Source organism: Chelonoidis abingdonii, chromosome 16, assembly GCF_003597395.2.
Source record: "Chelonoidis abingdonii isolate Lonesome George chromosome 16, CheloAbing_2.0, whole genome shotgun sequence".
NCBI lineage: Eukaryota > Metazoa > Chordata > Testudines > Testudinidae > Chelonoidis > Chelonoidis abingdonii.
The window spans coordinates 9,371,511-9,383,765 of record NC_133784.1 but is presented as its reverse complement, the minus strand read 5'-3'; positions in this window follow the sequence as shown (position 1 = coordinate 9,383,765).

The following is a 12,255-nucleotide window of genomic DNA, read 5'->3' as shown; positions in this document are numbered from 1 at the left end:
TTTCAGTTCTCTCTTCTAAATACTGACTCACATCCCCTTGCTTCGCTGGGACTTTGTTGGGCAAAGGCTTTGACCACCATCAGGTCATTCCCCTCACTGCTTGTAAATCCAAACACTGAAACTAGCATGCAGAGGTGTCTCTCTTCCCCTGAGGTAAGCTGCTGTGATTCTGACTGTTCCCTGAGAGTGATCATATTTTACAATCATAAAGCCCCCAAAGCCACCTCTGGGGTAGAAAGTATCAGCTGCTAAGGAGTGCCCGGCAATGGCAGGCAACAGTTTAGAGCAGAAATGAGCTCTAAATTACCCCTGAGTGAGGTAAGTTACACCAACAGAAGCGTCAATGGGGACAACGGTATGCCTGCAGAAGAGCTTCTCCCACCGACATAGCTACCGCCACTCGTTGGGGGTGGTTTAATTATGTCAATGGGAGAGCTCTATCCTGTCAGCATAGAAAGGCTACATGAGAGCTCTTACAGCGGCACAGCTGCATTGATACAGCTGGGTCACTGTAAACTCGCTAGTGTAAACATGGCATAATTATATACCTAGCTAGGGAGGCAGATACACGGAGGACATGATAATCCTACTGTGTAATTTTCAGTAGACAGAATGTGCTAATGAAAGTTCTGCCCTGGAGATTTTACCCTCTGTGGAGTCAGCATGATCTGATGAACAGGACATAGTGCTAGAAGTTAAGGACATCTGGATGCTAGTCTTGGTTTCACCATAGGCTCATTGTGTGACCTGGGGCGAATGACTTAACTGCTCAGAATCTTAGGACATGACTGCACAAGGAAGTTGCATCTATTTAACTAGAGGTGTCGTTTTATATCGACTGAGTTCAGCTGGCGCAGTCTCTCTGTGGATACTCTTACTTCAGCCAAAGAGTGCCTTATTTCAGTAGTGTCTGAAGTTGATTTCTAATTGATTTAAGCTAACTCAAAATAAAACTATTGGAGAACTTAGATTTTACAATCGCCCATTTTAATTGCTAATGTAACGGCTTGGTTAGTAGGGTGCTGGTCAGGGCTGGTGCAAGGAAGTTTCGCGCCTTGGGCGAAACTTCCACCTTGCACCCCGCCCCCCAGCTAACTGGCCCCCCTGCCCACGACAGCTAACTCAGCCCCGCACCTGGGGAGCAACCCCCGCAGCAGCTACTCCCCTCACCGCAACAGCTAACCCCTCTCCCCTCTGTCACCCCATGGCAACTAACCCTGCCTGGGGAGACTCCCCCTGTCCCCCCATGGCAGCTTACCCTACCTGGGGAAACTTCCCCCCTTCTCTTCCCTCCCGTCAGCTAACTCTGCCTGGGGAGACTTCCCCCCTTCCCCCGGCAGCTAACCCTGCCTGGGGTGACCTCCTGCGGAAACTAAGCCTGTCTGGGTAGTCCGCCCCAGCTCACCTCGGCTCCGCCTCCTCCACTGAGCCCGTCGGCGCTGCTCTAATTCTCCTCCCTGCCCAGGCTTGCGGTGCTAATTGGAGGAGACTTAGAGCTGGGCTGTGTGCTCAGCGGAGGAGGCAAAGCAGAGGTGAGCTGGCGCAGGGAGTGGTTTCTCTGTGCGCCCTCCCTCGTTATTGCGGGCAACCCTCTCCGTGCAACCCCTCACCCAGCTCACCTCCAGCTCCTCACCTGAGGGGGCTTTTAGGCGCCCCCAACCACTAGGCAACCTAGGCAACCGCCTAATTTGCCTAAATGGTTCCACCGGCCCTGGTGCTGGTCACTATAGAAAATGTTAAGATAGGGTATGTTATAAACTCATGAGTGTGTAAGAGACATTACAAACTAAAACAGCTTGAGTGCTAAACAAATGGAGCATGTGGTCTGAAAGCTGGAATACTTTGTGGAAGAGGTGAGTTTTCAGATGATGCTTGAAGGAGAGTGTGAGGGTTTGGTGAACATTAGCTTTGAGGTTGACTCAACAGAAGTGGTAGAACTGTAGAAAATGCAAAGTTGGATGTGAGTCAGGATACTGGAATTAAATATCTCCTGCAAAAAGTGCCTTGATTAGAGTGGTGTAAGATTTTTACAAATATTTGAAGTCAAAAGCAAATGTCAGTTTGAGTGTGTTTGCAGTTCTTTCATGATTACTTTCCATGAGCATTTGCGTACTCAAGCTTTACTGGCTCAGCGGCTAAAACAAAGTGAATTTTCAGATTCAATATTCGAAAGTAAATGTTTAATTTTGTATTTGACAGTAAAATTCACAATTCACACACAGTTGGCTAGTTACATGCATCATCTTGTATTGATTCCAGATTAAATGCCATATGTAACTAACCAATGCAGAGCATATTGAAATTTATGAATATTTACAACTGACTATACAATCTGAAATTCACACTTTCAGTTAGATAAAGATAAAAAAATCACTCAGCTGTCTGAAAATGTTTTACCTCTTGTTGTTACAGTTCTTGTTAAATTACTTCACCTGAAAGCAGGGTGGATAAAAATCATGGTTTAAAACTCCCTGGTCTTTACAATTTAAATCTTGATTTTTTTTTAATTTAAATTGATTTTTATCTATATGTTGCTAGTTCTTTACTTTCTTGCCATTTTATAGACTTAAAGTGAAACTTTTGTAATTGTTTCTATAATTATTTTCCTGTTAGCAGAATTTCTGATTTACAGAGCAATTTTTTTTTTGATCATGAAATTTCACACTTGCAATGCTCATCCATACTGACAAAGACAAGCCCAAGGCCTCATTAACGTCCTTACAGTGGGAACAACATAAACTAAACTAAACCACTGACCTGATGAGCAAATAGGGCCTCATCAGCTTCCGCTGAAGTTTATGGGAGTGTTTCCGTTGACTTTAATGGGAGATGGACCAGGCCAATAGTCTATGCTCTATTTGCAACCAATATCACCATTCAGTATATAGAACTTCCACAAGTCAAGAAAGCTGAAATGCTTTGACAGGCTCTACTCTTTATCTGGGTTTGCATTTTGAGGTCAGCGGGACTTATGCTCCTACACCACATAACGGAGCTGCTTTTGATTATCTCATCCTTAGGTGCATTCTTCTTTCATATGGAAGCAGAAACACTGACAAGTTAATAGGAAGGTGTGAAATCCTTGGAAGAGCTTTAGAAGATGCAGAGGGCACCTTCGCAATATCTCCTGGAAATGAAAAGATGGGGCACGGGTTCACAATGTGTCCGATGGTTTAGAGATCTCTGCATTTGCATTGTGGAAAATTCTGGATTCTGCATTTGTGTATCAGGTGCATGCATCTTCCACGGTCATCTCCGTTCTTCAGCAGAGCAAGAAATCTTGGAGTTCTGATGGTGGGATCATCTATGAGGTGCTTGTTGTTTACATCAGAACCTGCCCACTGCATCTGCCAGGTGTCTTCTGGGTTGAAGTTGGAGCACAGAAGAGCTTCTCCGGCCTCCCAGAATGCAGGATTTAAGGTGAATGAGTGTAAGGTAGGTGAACCAGGTTGTCATGGAGCAGAAGCTTTTGGTTAGCGAGAACTTTCTTGTACTCGCACAAGGTAGCCATCTCCTGTCCAATAGTTGGAGGGAGAATGTTTGTGAGGACCCGAAGCCAAGGCAACAAAGAGGATTTCAGGGTGCCAGTTACAAGTCTCATAACCACATTTAAAGCGGATATAAAGGAGGTCCATTTACAAGCATCTTCCCCAGGTAGGTGCATAGTACTTGGCCGGAAAATAAACTAAAGCCAGTGTTGAGACGGGCAGTGATGTTGGCAACCTTCACTTGGCCTTCTCCATTAAGTACACTTTAGTGTATGTGTAGGAACTAATGTCACCACTTTGGAGACTGAAGATCATTCATCGACCTCCCAATATGTCTGTTAGTCTATAAGGTGCCACAGGACTCTTTGCTGCTTTTACAGATCCAGACTAACACGGCTACCCCTCTGATACTTGACAGTCAAAATAGCAACTTTCCAAGAAAGGCTCCTTTCAGAACCATGCTAATCGATTAATAAGCCCATCAGTTCATCTATGCCAATTTAAATGTTGAGGGCCCGTCTCGTTTGAAGGCTTAGGTGCATAATATGAGTTTAGAAAGCTCACTTTAGGCTCCTGTTTTTGAAAATATTGGCCTCCATGCGTAAAAAGTTCACAGTAACTTTGTTAATGCACTGAAAGTATAAATAGTTTCCCATTGTTAAAACCGCTGCGATTTTGTTTTGTAGTGAAAAATGTTTTATGCCACTAAAAGTTTTTTTTACACAAATACAGGTGTAGCCCAAGGCCTTGCAAACACAAAAGTGCATGCTTAACGTTAAATACATGCAGAGTCCCCGCGAAGTCACTGATATTGTTCATGTGACTGAAAATACGTACCTGCTTCAAGGTCCGATTCCACAAAAACTTCTGCATGTGCTTAACTTTGTTACTATGATAATCCTATGGAAGTCAACAGGACTACTCACAACAATAAAAGTAAGCACATGAGTGTTTATAGGATCAGGGCCTTCATTTGCAATATTTTGTTAATAGCTGTTTTGTAAAATTCAAGTAAAAACCCTACCAGTCGTGGCATTAAAAAAAACCCCAAACCCTAGCATTTATAATTTAGTTAATTGTCATTTTAATCAAACGTTGCAATAACACATAATTAGTTTTACAGAGCTCCAAATTTTAAAGTCTTCTTTTTAAGTCAAGTGATTTAAATGAATGATTTAAACCATCTCAGGTGAAATTTCACTGCCCTAACTGCAAGAGATTAGAGGAAAACGGTGCTTTAGGGCGAGGTTTTCAGTGTTTTTACTTTGGCCATTCTAGACTATTGCATATAGTCAATGTCACTGTTTTCCCTACATAGGCCCATGAGTCACTTCACTCACCAGAGTAGTCCCTGATTACTGGGATCTCTTTAATTCAAGGAACTGAGACTTAATAATGCGGTACATAAATGATGAGCTTCACTGGGGATGCCTGTACTGCACGAGTATCCACACAGCACCAATTCACCTAGCAAAGTCCAGCTCCAGAAAAATGTGGACAGTCTCTTTTCTCTCTGCTCCAAAATCCTGGTCTGGATTCCAAACCAGATTTTCTGTAGGACAACCAGCAAAAGGTCTGCCTTAACCCCAGTTTCACATTGGCCTGGGATCAGGATTTCCTTCTCTGGTAGCAACATATATTTCTATTTCCTGTCTTTTGTGCAGCTGTACCTTTCACTTCCTCCATTCTGTTCTTTCCTTCCAAGATTCATTATTTAATAATATCCTTCTTCAGGGAAGTGCATGTGCTATCTTTCAGACCACGTTTTCAGATGTGCTGTGCCCTTCTGTGTTTGGCTCAACTGATCTCATTAGTTGCTGATAATCTCTGTACCCTGCCATCTGCATGCTTGTTAATCTTGCATTCATGGCATTCAAATAACGGCTATACAACAAAATGAATTCTTAAAAGGTGGGGTTCTACACTGCATTTCCTTTGGCACTGCTTCCTGTTGACTGGATGACAAATTCAGATTGTTTAGTGTTCTCACTGTATCATTTTGCAAAAATGCAAAAAATCTTTGTTTGTCACTATTGACACTCTACGTTTACATTTTGCATTTCACTCTGCTAAGAGGGTGGATAGAGGTTCATCAGTTTCATTTTCTGCTTCTCAGGCAGTAGCACTCATATTTCTGGCTCTGCAGAGCATGGTGTGTAGGTGTGACACTGGCATACCAGGTGACAGCTCATGCCAAGATCCCCATGCGTCAACTGAATACCGACAAATTCATAGCTGGAATCAGTCTGGCTCACCTGTGTGTTACAATTCTAATACCCATTTTAACAATACTAAGAATATGTTTAGTATTTAGACTTCATGAAATACTTGTAAATTGCTGTCAGTGTCCATCTCACTTATAATATCTGTATCAAATAAGATAATATTTGAGCAGTTCTGTTGTGAGCCTCTGTAACTGTGTAAATCACCAAATGGGAGCGAGACATCAGCACTTTGCGCTAGTTAGTCTCCAAGGGAAGGTATGTCCTGCCCAACAGGGAAGACCCATCAACACTAGAGAAACTATTGTGGAACATTAAAGGAGACAAAAAACTTTGTTGATTGCTCTCACCCACCACCATGAAAAGGAGACATGCAGGTGGATTCATCCCATCAGCTGACCCCGGAACGTAGAGCACAAGGGAGGAAGGGAATAAAAAACCCTAGCAAGCAAGAACTGTATCTTTATGCTGCTTGGACTCCGAGGGACAAGGATGACTAGGCACGAGCAAAAGATCTCCAGTAGATAGCCTGGGTTGGCTCTAAAGGACATACAAAGCTTGCTTATTATAGAAGCTTTTATTACTTTTTTGAAACTTAAGATTGGAACTCATTTGTGTGTATCTATGTTTACCTGCTTTAACCTTGTAAATAAGTCTTTTGTTTCCTTTTCCTAGTTAAGCAATCAAAATGGAATTGTCCTCTGGTCAGCTCTACTCAGCAGTTGCCACTTCACAACCCACATTAAGATCCCAAGGCAAATCACAGGGTGAAAAACTCTGCAAAGTTCAAGCAAGCTGCCCCCTATATAATAGCTCTAGTGTCTTCTAATTTCCCTCCTGACACCTACAGCGCCTGAAATGCAGCCACCTCTGGAGTGGAACTCAGCAGCTGAACAACAACACTACACAACTGTTTGGGACAGGAAGTGTATCTGATGAAGGGAGAATTTAGTTAACCCAGTTAGATATGTGCTTCTGATGTAAAGATTGTATCAGTGGTTTTGTGGGTTAGGGGCTGAACTGCAGCTCAGAAGACAGAAGTGCATGTCACTCAGTCTCTCCACTACTCAATTCTCCAGCAGTGAAAAACAGCAATAAAATTACTTCCTCTGTCTGGTAAGATTTTTCTGGGGGACTCTCTCTGACTGACTGTGGACAATGCCTAGCACAATGGAGCCCCAATTTTGATTGGGGCTTGTAGTTCCAACAAATAAATACATTATTAATTATTTATTATTATCATTCTTACTAAGGTTTGAGCTTTTCCTGACGTTGGGGGTGTTTGGCTCTGGGAAGATAGCACCAGATCCATCTCTAAAACAAACAAACTGGAATCTGGTGCACATGACCGGGTTATTGGCCTCATGAAAGATGTCATGGCATCTTAATGCCATCTGATCCAACATGTTGTGTAAAATTCAAAGTACTGCCTGAAATGTTGAGTGAGGTGGTGATGGGAAGCTGGAACACAAAGTGCCCTGGCTGACTCACCTTGTCTGTTGTGGAATAATACAGTGCGAAGTATTCCAAGAGGAACTATGTGACACAGCCAAGTTGACTAGCCTTCTAGCATGCTGGGCTTTCAAAACAATCTCTCATATGATTCCCTAAAAATAGGGCCTTATGTTTCCCATCACTGATGTCCGACTATTTTAATTAGCCCACAGTCTCCCCTTCTGCTCTTGCTTTTTCGTTTGTAAAGAGGAAATACTGATGTTATTCCAATAATGCTGCATTCCTCATGTCTCTTTTCCGAAATGGAGGGTTTATAAAAATGCCTGGTCAAGGTGATGTTTATAACATTTCTGGCACACTTGTTTTAACATTGGTAAATGTCACTGTCTTGTACTTATTATTTTAAAGCCTAATAACATCTCCTAGCTAATTTGGAGCACTCACACACAGTTCTTTATTTCTTATCAGCTTGAGCTGTCACATGAATGTGCCCCCTGCTTTGATTTTGAATAGAGATGCAAACTTAGTACACTCTAGAATCAGGAAGAGTGATTGTGGCACATGTTAACGTACCTGAGTCAGTTTTGATCTAGCTAGCTCAAGTAACAATAGCAGTGAAGCCATGGCAACACAGGTGGTCACCATTCTAAGATGGACTGGGATGGGTGGATGGAACTAGCCTGTGCAGATTAAAACTAGATCGACTATGTCTTCATTTGCTGCAGTGCAGACATCTTTAGTGCCTGATCTTGTGAGAGGCTGTTCGTTTCCTCCTGCAAAGAGCTGAATGCCTTCAATGGCCTCTGTCTTCACTGGCAGTTCAGGATGGTCAGGAGGGGACACGTTTTTCAAGGGTATTTAGGCCCCTAACAATGCAGATATGTGCCTTTGTAAATCTGGCCTGAGGAGCTTAGTACCACGCAGTATTGAGCCTCTTTGTTGTGCGATGCAGAGAAGGAGCCCAGCTTGAGTTTCAGATCCCAGGGGGAGTTTGCGAGGCTTGAAGCTAAAGGAATCACCTCTGATTTGTGGACTTGAGCCAGTTTCATCTGGATGCTGCTGAAAGAGCAGGAGTAGCTGAATCAGGCCATGTAGCAATATGTTTTACTCTAATTTATGGTGAAACCCACCTTGGTGGGGAACCCAACACAACTAGTACCACATAAACCCCACAGTGTGGCTGTGTGGAGGGGTGGCAGCTTGTAGCTTGGGGTGTGGGCTCCACACCAGCTCTAAATAGGGTGACAAGGCATGACAGCACCAAGAAAGAGGCCACAAAAATCTATGAGTAGCCACGTCCACCTACCCAAAGCCCTGCATAACAGGTGTGGAGGAACAACGTCCTTTCAGGCTATGGAGATCAGGCTCTAGACCCAGAGTTGGCATACCACCTACGGGCTGCATTCCGTCTCCACTCTCATCTGCTTTGTTCTCGTTTGTTTTGTTCAAGGAAGGGTGGATTTTGGCCAAGGAGTGGATGGGTTTATTCTGTTGACTTGGTTGACTGCTTTTGTGAAGTATGCTCAGCTGAGATTGGTGCTGTTGTGTCCAGCTATTGCTCCTCGCTGCTCAGGCTGCTGGTCAGGCACCCCTTATATGGAATAACTGTGCTGATTTAAGTAGCAGAGCTCAGGCCTTTTTGTTCTTTTCTTCAAGATAACTGCAAAAAAAAAAAAAAAAAAAAAAAAAAAAAAAAAAAAGTACAGCCAAGCTTCCTGGAATGTAGGCTCTCTTCCCTTGTTTAGCCAGTGCTCTGCAGTGACTCCTCTCTTTCAGCGCATCTATTCCCAGTTTCACAGTCCCAGTGCAACAGAATCCTTGTGTTTCTTTGTAACCCTTACCCGTTGGGGTTTATCTACTAATGAAATTAAGGCCTGATCCCCACAGACGCCTGTGTGTATAGCCTGACTCAGGAGAGGTTGGGGCTCCTTACCTGAGACAAGTTTGCCATGTCTATAAGTGTGAACAGAGGTGTGGGGCTTGATTTTGTGCAATGCCTCTTACAGCCCTGGCCTGAAGGCTGCTCCAGGGCTTAATGTAGGCCTGGCATTTGTTAGAGCAGTGGTTTTCAAACTGCGGGTTGCGACCCATTGCTGGGTTGTGGAATGGAAGGCACTGAGTCATAGCAGCTCTGGTCAGCACCACTGATTGGGCCATTAACAGTCCCATTGAGGGTGCTGATCTGGCTAAAGCAGGCTAGTCCCTACCTGTTCTGACACTGCGGTGTGCCCTGGAAGCAGCCAGCAGCAGGTCTGGCTCCTAGGAGATGGGGGGGCCACAAGGCTCTGTGCGCTGCCTTTGCCTCAAGCACCAGCTCCACACTCCCATTGGCTGGGAACTGGCCAGCGGGGGGCGGGGGAGAAATGGTGCTTGCATGCCTCCTCCTAGGAACTGGACATGCTGCTGGCTTTTTCTGGGAAGCAGCACAGTCCACAGTGCCAAGACAGGCAGGAAACCTGCCTTAGCACCCCTGCTGTGCCACTGACCGGGAGCAACCTGAGGTAAGCCCACACCCCAACCCCGCACCACAAACCCCTGCCCCAGTCCTGAGTGCCCCCCAAACCTGGAGCCCTCTCCTGTACCCCAAACCACTCATCCCTGGCCCCACCCCCAGATCCTGCACCTCCAGCCCTCACTCCCACCTCCAGCCCCAAACCTCTCATCCCCAGCTCTGCTGAGTCGCAGGCATCAACATTTTTCTTCAACTGCATCACCAAAAAAAAAAAAAAAGTTTGAAAACCACTGGGCTAGAGCAGCCACAAGGACTGTTCTAATTTATGGCAGCCATATCTGGGTGGCTCTGCCAGCCATAATTGCTGGAGTCCGATCTCTGCTCCACTCCTAGAACAGCCCACTTCCAGTGGCTGCAAGGAGGTGCACCACAGGGTCACAGATGCATATTCCCCCAGGGGGAGCTGCAGCCACTCTAATGTTACCAAAGCAGTGCAAAGGGGTTGGAGCAGTGCCCAAAATCTGACCCCTTGTCTTCCCTTTGCTCTATAAAGTACCTAGCTTGCTTTTGGGCTATGTAAACCTAAATAAATAATGCATCATACTACTGTGATGTGAGAACCAAGCCTACCTTACTCTACATTGTGCATAGAGATATTGTACAGATAAACAAAACTCAATATGATATTTTTTAAAATTGCTTTCCTCTGTTACTATGTAGCCTCTTTGTTTATTAACACAGACAGAATTGTAAATCCTCTGTGTTACCTTTCACAATGGAGGCTGTTTGTTCATTTTTTGCATTTCACTTACAATAGAACCTCAGAGTTATGAACACCAGCGTTACGAACTGACTGGTCAACCACACACCTCATTTGGAACTGGAAGTATGCAATCAGGCAGCAGCAGAGACCAAAAAGAAAAAAACAAATACTGTACAGTACTGTGTTTAATGTAAACTACATACAAAAAAGGGAAAGCAGCATTTTTCTTCTGCATAGTAAGTTTCAAAGCTGTATTAAGCTGAGGTTCTACTGTAGTTTGCCTGGTGAAAAAAGATGCTCAACACTGTGGAGGAAGAGCTAAATAATCTAATCTAGCTATATATTATTTTAATTGAAATATTTTTATAAACTGTAATAAGCTTTTAGGTAACTTTAGAATGTGTTCAGTGCAAGATCCAGTCTAACTAAAACCTCATTGCACTTTTAAAGGGATCTGTTATTGAGCCACCATCCAGTGAAATCAGCAGGAATTTTTGCTACTGACTTGTGTGCCACTGTATTGTGTTTGCTGTGTGCTGTTAAACTATTTCAGCCCAGAGGTGCTTCATTTTAGCAACAGGCAAAGTTATCTCTGTATTTAGTTTGTTTATTAAAGTTTGTGAATGCATCTATTCATTATCCATTCAATTGCACAAATAGAATGATTAGAGCTTGGGATGAGCTTTTCAGGATCTTTAGTCTGGAAAGCACATATAATATTTTTATTAGTCCATGGCAATTTGACAGTGCCTTTTTCAGATAACAGGCCATCCTGGGTTTTTCCACTTGATGCTTTTCTTCCCAATAATGCACTGCACTTGAACAACATGCCATCTCCTTTGCATAAACAATCAGCTGCTCCTTCCAGCACTTGAAAGGCATGGTTAATTTCCACAGGAACCTTTTCAGCTGTGATTCAGTCACCTATACAGAGGGGTCACCAGCAGTTGGCAGAGACTAGGCTGTACCTGACTCTCTTCATAGACAGTGTGACTGTTCTATCTCTAGCAGAGACATTGCAGAGCTTTTCAGAGCTGTGTGTGTAAGAGACAGTTTCCCCTTCATCAGTGTCTATGGGTGCTTAAAGGTCACCTGCTTGCCTTTCATTTTCACCCCAGATCTGAGGGGAGGATCTCTTTTTCACCCTCTTTCTGCAACAAACATGAATTCTCTTGAGTTGAGGATGTTTCCATACTCCAGTTCTCCTGGTGTATGTGATCAGGGCTTGGATGCAACTAGCACTCAGAAATATGAGCAATATCAGGCCACATCTTGGCATCACAGGGGGAAAATGCCGTGGAGTTAATGGGATCTGGAATTGGCCCGCAATCTACAAAGGAGACATGGTCTAGTGGTTAAAGCACAGACCTGGCACTACTACAGACTCTGGGTGAATCATTTAGTTGACTAAAGTTGGGTATCTGTAAGTAAAGGCCACCTTTGAAAATGTGAGTCTTAATTAATCCATGCCTCAGTTTTTCCATGGGTTAAATGGGAATAATGATTGTGACCTACCGCCTGGTAAGGATTAGTTCATTAATGCCTGCAGAGTGTTTTGGGTTCCTCAGACTGAGGGTGCTATATTATTATTATTCACATTGCCATGACTCGTTAATTTCATCTGTAGCTAAAACCTTTTAATAATGCAAACAAGTCCAGGGCCCAATCCCGCTCCCAGCAAAGTCAGTGAGAGCTTTGCCATGGACTTCAGTGAGAGCAGGCGTGTAATCAAGATGGTTCTGTTTCTTATTTTTGCTACAGTAAGTGTGCCAAGTCCAGATTGGTGCTGACCAGCCACAGATCCCAGTGACTTCAGCAGGAAGATGGGCAGACTCAGCGGTGCTGCTCAGAATACATCTCATTGTTTACATTTCT